Source organism: Triticum dicoccoides, chromosome 2B, assembly GCF_002162155.2.
Source record: "Triticum dicoccoides isolate Atlit2015 ecotype Zavitan chromosome 2B, WEW_v2.0, whole genome shotgun sequence".
Taxonomy (NCBI): domain Eukaryota; kingdom Viridiplantae; phylum Streptophyta; class Magnoliopsida; order Poales; family Poaceae; genus Triticum; species Triticum dicoccoides.
In genome coordinates, this window is record NC_041383.1 from 481,969,820 (window position 1) to 481,980,112 (window position 10,293).

Here is a 10,293-nt window from a genome sequence, read left to right on the forward strand (position 1 = left end):
AATGGTTTTAGAATGCACCGGAAAGTTATCGGAATACCGGAAGGGGTTCCGGAGGCACCGGGAGAGTATTGGGCCTTATTGGGCCAAGTAGAGGGGAACACATCAGCCCACAGGGGCTATTGTGCCCCCTTATGGCAGCCACACCCAATTAGGTGGAAGGGGGAGGTGCCACCTGCTCTTACCATATCCTGGAGAGGGGAGGAAGGAAAGAAGGGGGCGCCTCCTCACTTTCCTTCTCCCTTGAGCCTATTTTTGGCAGGGGGCACACCAAAGGGAGGAGCCCTAGGGCTGCCGCCGCACCACTTGGGGCGCCCTAGGGGCTGCCTCCTCCCCTCTCACACCTATATATATGTGGGGAGGGGTGCCACACAAGACACAGCTTATTCTGCACCGTGTGTCGGCACGCCTCCGCCTCTAGTTTACTCCTCCGCTCTAGATCGTCGCAGTGCTTAGGAGAAACCCTGTGGGATTTCTTCACCGCCACCATCACCACGCCATTATGTTGACGGGACTCATCTACTACCTCCTCCCGTTTGCTGGATCAAGATGGCGAGCACGACACCGAGCTAAATGTGTGCAGAACGCGGAGGTGCCGTGCGTTTGGTACTTGATCGGGCGGATCGCGAAGGTGTATGACTACATCAACCACATTGAATAAACGCTTCCGCTTACGGTCTATGAGGGTACATAGACAGACTCTCTCCCTCGTTGCTATGCATCTCCATGGATAGATCATTGCGTGTGCCTAGATTTTTTTTCCATGCAATGTTTCCCTTCAACAGGTGTGTTCTAGCGTTGTATTTCTCCTGAAGAGGGCCGTGAGATCTTGTGTGAGATTCATGAAGGTGATTGTGGTCATCACGCCGGCTCAAAATCTTTGTTTGTAGCACTACAAAAAAAAGACACATCCGTGACATTTTGGGCCAAAGGAATTTTTTCTGTCATACTTATGACACTTCTATGACAATAATTGTGACAAAACCCGGTATCATCATAGATGTGGTGGGCTCCTACTTCTATGACAAAAAATTATGACAGAAAATGGGCTTTTCGTCCTAGGCGGGCCAGAGACGCAGATGCATGACATTTCGGAGATGCAGCTGACATTCTTTGGGCCGTCCATGACGAAAAAACCATGGTAGAAGCGAGGGCGAGGAAAATATCGGGGAGTTCCTGGTTATGGTGGGTGGTCGGGGGACGAGCGATGCATGTTTATCTCGTACTGTACGCGCGTGGGTGCGAGGCATTGGGCTCTAATTGAACCCCGAGCGAGGCGTCGCCTAACTGAACCTAAGCGATTGCACTACAGGCTACGCGTTACTGAACCCGAGCGATCGAGTGATTCCTTCGCTACTGCTAACTGAAGCCGATCGATGCTGCCTCTGGATGAACAGTGAATGTTGCTGGGGGGGTTTGGATGAACAGTGAGCATTGCAGCTGGGGGGTGGATGAACAGTGAGCATTGCTGGGGGTTTTGGATGAATAGTTCTCGGTGGGGGTGGATGAACAGGACCCCGTGGTTGCCTTTGGATGAAGAGGACCCCGGTCAATCAAGACGGTTGGGGCTGGATGAACAGGACCCCGTGCAAGGCTGGATGAACAGGACGACCCCGTGGAGGGCTAGTTGAACAGTAGCCGGTGGAGGGCTGGATCAACAGCAGACCATGGAGAAGGCTAGTTGAACAGTAGCTGGTGGAGTAGCGCGGGGTGGAGGCTGGATGAACAGTCGCAGATGGAGGCTGAAGGAGGTTGACGGTGGATGAACAGTAGCCCGTGGAGGCTGGAGGAGGTCGACGGTGGAGATGAACAGTACCCCGTGGAGTCCCGTTTTGCGGTACGCCACACCCTCCCGATGAACAGGACCCCTGTTTCGACCATAGCGCTCCAACACAAGTCCGTTTCCTCCGTTTTGCGGTACGCCGCACTCCTCCCGATCAACAGGACCCCATTTCGACCGTAGGAGGTCCTACATAAGTCTGTTTCCTCTGTTTTGCGGTACGCCAGACCCCTCCTGATGAACAAGATCCCGTTTCGAACATGGACGGTCAAACACAAGGCCATTTCCTCCGTTCTGCGGTACGCCAGGGCTCGTTTCCATCGGTTGTTCCGTCCAAGCCCTCCCGATGAACATGACGACACATTCCGTTCTGACCGAGCCGGTTGGCTCCCCATGAACATGACAACGACGTTGTTTCTCCGTTCCTACCCAGCCATGTACACGAGCCCTGGCCGTACTTATGAGCGAGTAGGCGTTCGAGACCCCTCCTGTATGTATGTACGTGCCCGTATTTTCTTTCTTGCACCCTGGCTGTTGTACATACGTGTACATGCTACGTGCGCGCCTCTACTATGACACGTGCGCGCCTCTACATCGACCAGTATGTACGTACACGTTCTCGACCAGAATGACAACGCTACGTACGCTTCGACTAGGTGGGTCCCGACTGTCAGGCACTTCCTTGCGTGCGAAGATGTAGCTGGTGGGTCCAAGCAGTCAGGGGGGCGAATCGTTTTTTTTTTTGCCTAGACACACTTCCTTGCGTGTGAAGATGTAGCTGGTGGGTCCCAGCAGTCAGGGGGGAAACGTTTTTATCATGAAATATGGTGGCCTGTACAGTGGGTCCCCGCTGTTAGGTGGAGGAATAATTATTTTGCGTGTAATAAGGAGGCACTTCCTTGCGGCTGCCATGGACCCAGCTGTCAGCCTCTCCATGTACAGTACTCTTCCGATGGAAGTCGGTCGTTGACCACATTGACCACGCCGCGCCGAGAGCACCACGGCGGTGGACGACGACGAGGCCTAGGAAGGGGACGACGCGGACCTAGGGAAGACGCGGTAGTGGATGCCCACGCGGAGAGGAGTATGAGGGTTCACTGGTTCGGTTGCGGTGTGAGGCTGCCGTCGCCGCAGAATAACAGGGGGTGTGGGTGGGTGGAGGGATGGCCTGGTCAGCGGTGGGAGTAGTAGGGGGCGATGAGGCCTCCGCGGCAGCACAGCCGGCCATGGGCGACAGGAGCAGTCGGCACGACCGGCGCTGCTTTGGGCGGCTAGAGCAAGAAGACCAGAGGTTGAAGAAGCACGATGGCCGTTGGATGGACATCGTACGGTCACTGCAGCTAGAATCGTTTATATTGACTAAGTTGACAAAGCCCTTGGTACGCGTCAACTTAGTAGGCCCACAGGTCAGCTTTCGAAATGGTGCACCCCAGATGTCAGGTGGGGAATCATTTTTTGGGTGGGTGAAGCTAGAATCTCCGAGATTGAAGAAGAAGCACGGCATCCGTTGGATGGACATCCAATGGCCACTGCTGCTAGAACCATGTGTTGACTATAAGTTGACAAAGCCTTGCACACGGGTCAACTCTCTTTTTTTGAGGGGGCACGTCAACTTAGTAAGGCCACAAGTGTGGGGCAGAGAACTTATAGCCCATTTGAGATTTGTAAGAATGTGCAGCCCATTTTTGAATTCTAATGGAATTTACTACAACCCATTTACAGTTTGTTAAAAGTACATACCATTTCAACCAACCGTTCAAAATAGAATTCAATAAAATTTCCCACATTTTGATGGGATCCGAAATATTTTTATCCCGAAATTTCTAGTTAGATTAAATACAATTTAAATATAAATTTATATTACGTAAAAATCCAACGAAACATTGCGCTCGCAACAATCAATGAAATTAAAATTTTCAATATCCAAAAATAATATTTTAGAAAGTAATTACATGTTTGGTGCATTTTTTATAGTTACTGCCCAGTTTTTATAATTACATCCCATTTATTATTTCTTAAAGCCAATTTTCTTGTTAAGCCTAATGCATCCCTCCTAGGAAAGATTTGCAGCCCAGTGGGGCGAAGAATAACAAATTGACCTTGGCTTGGTATTCCTAAAAAAATTATAGATGGGCTAGCCATTTTCAGCTTGAAATTTTTTAATATCTGGGCTGGATATCTGGCCTGGGCTAGACGGGCCACAGCCCGCCCAGTTAATACCTGCAGCGATGTTTTCGTTGTTGCTCAGAGGAGAAAAATTAATATCTGGGCTAAACATCACTCAAGAAAAACTCTGTAGTGCTCACACCTCAAAAACACAAATACTGTTGAGCTGCTTGGCCCAGCTGTCGGCTGCTTCTTCTGCAATTCTCTCATTTATTGACTACATAGGTTGACAATGGTGTGGGACTGTGATGTCAGGAAACCAGGAGGAAGCAAAAAAATTATAGTTTTATATAATAAGGAGGCATTTGCGTACGTGAGGCTATGGCCCTGGTGGGTCCCCACTGCTATCCTCTCCAAGTAAAGTCATCTCCTCGCCCGCGCGCGTTTTCTGCCCGAAACTGTCAGTGCCGCCCGCCCCGCTTCCTGGTGCAGGCGATTGCTCCGCCTTCAAACGACACAAGTGTTGTCCATCCGTCTATCTGCCGCCCACATTAATGATACACGGTTGCCGAGGCAGCTACTCCGACGCCACATGTCCGTCCCTCCGCCTCCCACCATTGCTATATAAACTGCTGCGCCGGCCATTGCCGCAGTCATCCGCATCCGTTCCCTTTCTCCTGTGCACACCAGTACTGCCCACCATGGCTTCCTCGCGCTCCAGCGCTCTTCGGGATAGGCGGACGATAGACCACAAGGAGATGGCAGCCATTGCTGCTGACTGGCTGGCTGGCAGGTAGCCGGAGGACGACGACGTCCCAATGGAGAACATGGTAGTCGATGATCCGATGCCAACCCCCTCCTCCGTGCCATCCTCGCTTGGGCATTACATCATGACCATCGGCGAGGCCCGTGCCCAATATATGGACACGGTGAGGCAGAAGTGTGAGGAGCAGTTGCAGGAGGCGCAGGCCGACGCCACCTACAACCACCATCTCCTCTAGGAGCACCTGCAGGCGGAGGAGCAGATCGCCGCGGAGCAGGCGGAGCAGGAGGAGCTGATCGACTCATACCGCTCCGCCCGCGAGGGCCGCCTCGACCGCTGGCGGTACCGCATGCGGGTGGTGCAGGCTGCGGCCGCCTACAAAGAGGGCGATGAAGGGGCGAGGCGCTGTTTTGCGAGACCGAGGACAAGGCAGAGGACAATCCCGGCTCCGATGAGTCCCTGCTCCGCTGGCGTCGATGAGGCCCTGCTCCGCCGAGGCCCCGCGGTGCCAACAACAAGGCAGAGGACACCGCCGGCTCCACTGAGGCCCCGCCCTGCCAACAACGAGGCAGAGGACATTGCCGGCTCAGCCGAGGCCCCACCCTGCAGACAACGAGGGGGAGGATTTCCCCCGCTCCGCCGAGGTGCCGCCCGCCGACAATGAGACACAGGACATCGCCGGCTCCGCCGAGGCCCCGCCCCGCTGTCAACAAGGCCGCGCCACACAGAAAACGAGGAAGAGTAGAACACGTTAGGTCACTGCCGCTTGGGTCCAAGTAAGGCCACCACTGCTACCCTCCGGTTGAAGCCAAGCTAGGCAGGTTGACCATTGACGGCCGGTTAGCTTCTTGGCGGCGACGTGGAGTCGGAGAGCTATTTGGAGAAGGACGCTGCTTCTACTTAACTGCTAGTGCAGTTGGCTGACTGACACGTGGACCCAATAGGCATCTGGGCCACATGTCAGTTACGCAACTGCACCTGCAGTTAAGTCACTAAAGCTTCTGTTCGGCTCAGCCGAGCACAGCTGGGTAGCTTCGGTTAATTAATTATACCTCAAGCGCACCCCTTCTTAGTTGAAGAATGTATGAAATGTAATGAAATCTAGCATGTTTATATGAAATCCGACAGTGTATGAATGAATTTATTTCGATTAGTTCAAATTCTTGTATCACTGGCATTGCATGAACATGCAAAACAATACGTACTAGCATTATTCCCAGGGTGATCACCTCGTTTGCAGCAGTTTCACATGTATTCCCTCCGGTCCTTTCTAGTCTGCATACATGTTTTGTCTGCAGTCAAAGTATCTCTACTTTCACCAATCTTGTAGAAAAAAGTATGCACTTTCACAATGTGCAAAGTAAAAAGGAACAGAAGGAGTACAAAGAGTTTGAGTAGCTTTTTAGCATTCCTGTACATTGCAATCAAACACACAGGCCTGGCAATTCATAGAGAACATTCAAAACAATCGATGATTATGCATCTCAGCGATTCACATGTCAGAGCCAATATTTACTTCACAACTAAAGAACAAATAAAAAATTGATCGATGCTGCTGACAGCAAAGGGCGTCCCATTTGAAAATATCAAATGCATGTCTTCTTGCTAAAATCAATGAGCAAAATTTGACAAGGTTGTCCCACTCCAAAATATCAAATGCCTACGATTGTGGAATGGGCAGGGTTTGCCATCAGTTCGGACATTGACATGGCACCTAGTGCTAAATAAACCAGTTGTTCTTTTTGTGCAGTTCCACCAAAATCAACCAAATTCGCGCGTAGCTTGTATGATTTCGCCCTTATATGTTGCAACGCCTTGAACTTATCGGCACCTCCTTTCTTGTGGTGGAAATGAATGATTCGATGTATTCATGAACATTTTGTGCAGTCCCATTGAAATCAAGCCCATTGAAATCAAGCTGAGCACCCCTGTTTGCACAAATACAAAAAAAGTGATTACTACAAAGAAAATTGTACTATGAATTGACAGTTTAAGCAGGCACCTACATGATCCATGTAGCGCACACTTTTAGAAAAATGGAACTCACCGGAAAGAATCCTAGAACAACATTGTACTTGCGCATCACAACAAGAAGATGGAGATTTGTCAGTCCTTCTGAGCTGAAGTTAGTTTGGTCTTGTGGGGAGTAATGTAACCATCCTTCAACTGCTCCTTCTGATGAGAAGATAGACGGGGCTTCTTCATCCTGGCATAATCGGAATTAGTCACTTCACATAATCCATATTCTTCTTCAGAGGAGGATGATCCTGTTGTGCAAAGACAAGAGGACAACCAAATGCTAGCATCCCTGTTTGCTCGAAAAAAAGGAAAGGAAATATTTAAAACAGCAAAGATGAAGCACTTCTCAAGGACAATACCATTTTTTTCATGACAGTATCTAAACAGTAGCACAACACTAATAGAGATGACAAAGCTCAATCATATGGATGAAATCAGTGGGCGAGTACCAACCTTTGTCAGGAGGCTTATTGTGTAGATCATACAAATGAAGCACTTCTCCGGAACCATCTGTTGCTATCTACTGTGGTGGCCATGCTTAGTATATACTCCCCGATTAGTTTAATGTTTCCAACATCTTCTTGTGCAGTTCCACTAAAATATATGGTATCTTCAAAGAAGATCCCTGTTTGCACAAGTAGAGATAATTACGTATTACATTAAGAGTGCCATCAAATCAGTGGCAAAACAATTGCTCGTTCCAACCATAGCAATAAATTAAGATGCAAAACTATATCATTACTTGTGTCATCACAGTTCTAGTGCTTCATTACAGCACTGGGAGTTGATTTTTGTTTTTCTTCCGCTTGTTCTTCCCCTTCATCACTTGGTTCAATAACATACAAGCTTCGCCTTCAATGTAAGATTTGGCATGTCAATTAGGGAGCACAAGTATAGCACTAAATAATGACATTAATTTTCTGATGAAAGTGGCAAAATACAGGCCAACAGTTGTGAAATATCCTTATCTTACCTCAATGGGATATTACGGTGCACATACAGATTGGAAGTCTTGTCTCCATTTGTGCAGTTCACTAAAATCAAGCAACATTACCGTACAAGTAGCACAACATATGAAAGCACACTGCAGAATCATGTGAAAGAAGGCTAGTACTGACCTCTCATGGCGCGGAATTCAAACAACTCACAAGAAGAAGATCTGAACCAAATTTGCCAACACGGATTGGAAGTAAGATCTCCTCTTGTGCAGTTCCACTAAGATCAAGCAATCAGGCAACGTTGTTGGTGTGACATTTTGGTTGAACTGCACAAAACATTCTTAAAACAAAAGTGTTTTGTGCAGTGCAACAAAAGGTCATAATGGCAACAAGGTGAAGTAGATAACCCTGTTTACACAGAGGTGCAAAGGAAACAATTAGTGGTCAATAAATGGTGGATGACACAGAAGCTAACAAAAAGAAGCATCTACCTTATCTAAATGGGAAAGATAGCAAGACAGTAGCATTTCTCAAACGGTGGCATTGATTAATATTAACATAGAGATTATATTAACAATAAAATTCATTAAACATGTAATTTGCTTTTAACTGTGGCATTGCATAAATTTTCCAGCGGCATTATTAGAGGGTGTTTGTTTACAGGGACATTTTGGTGTAGGGAATAAAAAAACTCCGTGTCAGTCCCATCTAAACCAAATAGGAGGGACTTTTAGGTACTAAAAGTGGGCATTTGGGACTAAAGAAAGAAGACCCCGAGGGAGAGTGTTTTTGGGACATTTTCCAACAGTTGCCACTGCCACGCATCGCACCTTGTCTCTATTAGTTCATTACTAGGGGTAACATGGTCTTTTAGCATGTCATTTAATAACCTCGTGTCCATGTTTAGTCCCTGGAACCAAGTAGGTAGGGACTAGGGAGTTTTTAACCAAACAGGGCCTTAGATTAACAACAGCTAAAGAGTTGCACGGGACAGTGGACGCACCATCAACATGTGCATCTACCGATATACTGGGGTGATGCACTGTCTGTTGCAACAAAGAACAAACAACCAAGGAGCATATTTGTGTTGGTCCCAGTTTTGTTATCTTTAGACACCTTTCCCTATGTGAGCGCAGCAAATCTAGTCCTGCTCAAACTCTACAGCCTTGTCCCCCAAAACAAAAGATCAGTCCATTACAGATGTGCGTACTGCATTTGTCATTGTTTTCCCTTTTCGACCAATGTAGGTGCTGGATAGCCAGTCTGTACTAGTACTTTCCCCCCCCTTTCTTTCCTCTTTGAACCACGTCCTAGATTTATGCTATACAACTTTCGCCACTACTTTCCCCCATTCCTTTCCTCTTTGAACCACGTCTTAGATTCATTCGATACAACTTTCCCCACTACTTTCCCCCTTCCTTTCCTTGTTGAACCACGTCCTAGATTCATGCTATACAAATTTTCCCACTACTTTCCCCCATTCCTTTCCTCTTTGAACCACGTCCTAGATTCATGGTATACAACTTTCCCCACTACTTTCCTGTTTGATCCAACACCTAGATTCGAGTGCAGAAGAGGAAAAAGCCCACATGCAGCTAGAGCAATGCATGTGGAATAAGTAAATTATACCTTAAGGTTCTTGGGGTGTGGTTCGGTGGGCGACCGGAGGCCGTTCGTCCCACACTGTCACGCCCAATATGCGACCCTATCCTAAAGGAACTCGAAGGTCCCACCAAGGATAGAAGCGCATATTGGAGACGCTTCTGCAAGGTGGATATCATTACATCGTACCATTACATAATAGTTGGGGATACATACAAGAGGCATACAATGCCACATGAATACAACATCATCATACATAAAAGCACCATCCGACTACGGATGAAACACAAAAAGAAACTCAAATGACATCCACCCTGCTAGCCCAGGCTGCCGACCTGGAACCTATCCCCTGACCGAAGAAGAAGCAGAAGAAGAACTCCAAAACAAGCAAACATCGCTCTCGCGTCAAAATCATCACATAACCTGTACCTGCAACTGTTGTTGTAGTAATCTGTGAGCCACGAGGACTCAGCAATCCCATTACCATGGGTATCAAGACTACCAAAGCTTAATGGGTAAGGAAGGGGTAAAGTGGTGAGGTTGCAGCAGCGACTAAGCATGATATGGTGGCTAACACACGCAAATAAGAGCGAGAAGAGAAGCAACAGAGCGGTCGTGAAGCTAGCAATGATCAAGAAGTGATCCTGAACTCCTACTTACGTCAAACATAACCCAAAACCGTGTTCACTTCCCGGACTCCGCCGAAAAGAGACCATCACGGCTACACACGCGGTTGATGCGTTTTCATTAAGTCAAGTGTCAAGTTCTCTACAACCGGATATTAACAAATTCCCATCTGCCACATAACCGTGGGCACGGCTCTCGAAAGTTTATACCCTATAGGGGTGTCCCAACTTATCCCATCATAAGCTCTCACGGTCAACGAAGGATATTCCTTCTCCGAGGAAGACCCGATCAGTCTCGGAATCCCGGATTACAGGACATTTCGACAATGGTAAAACAAGACCAGCAAAGCCGCCCGATGTGCCGACAAATCCCGATAGGAGCTGCACATATCTCGTTCTTAGGGCACACCGGATGAGCGAAGCATACAGGTACCAACGTAACCCAAGTTGCCAAGGGACAGT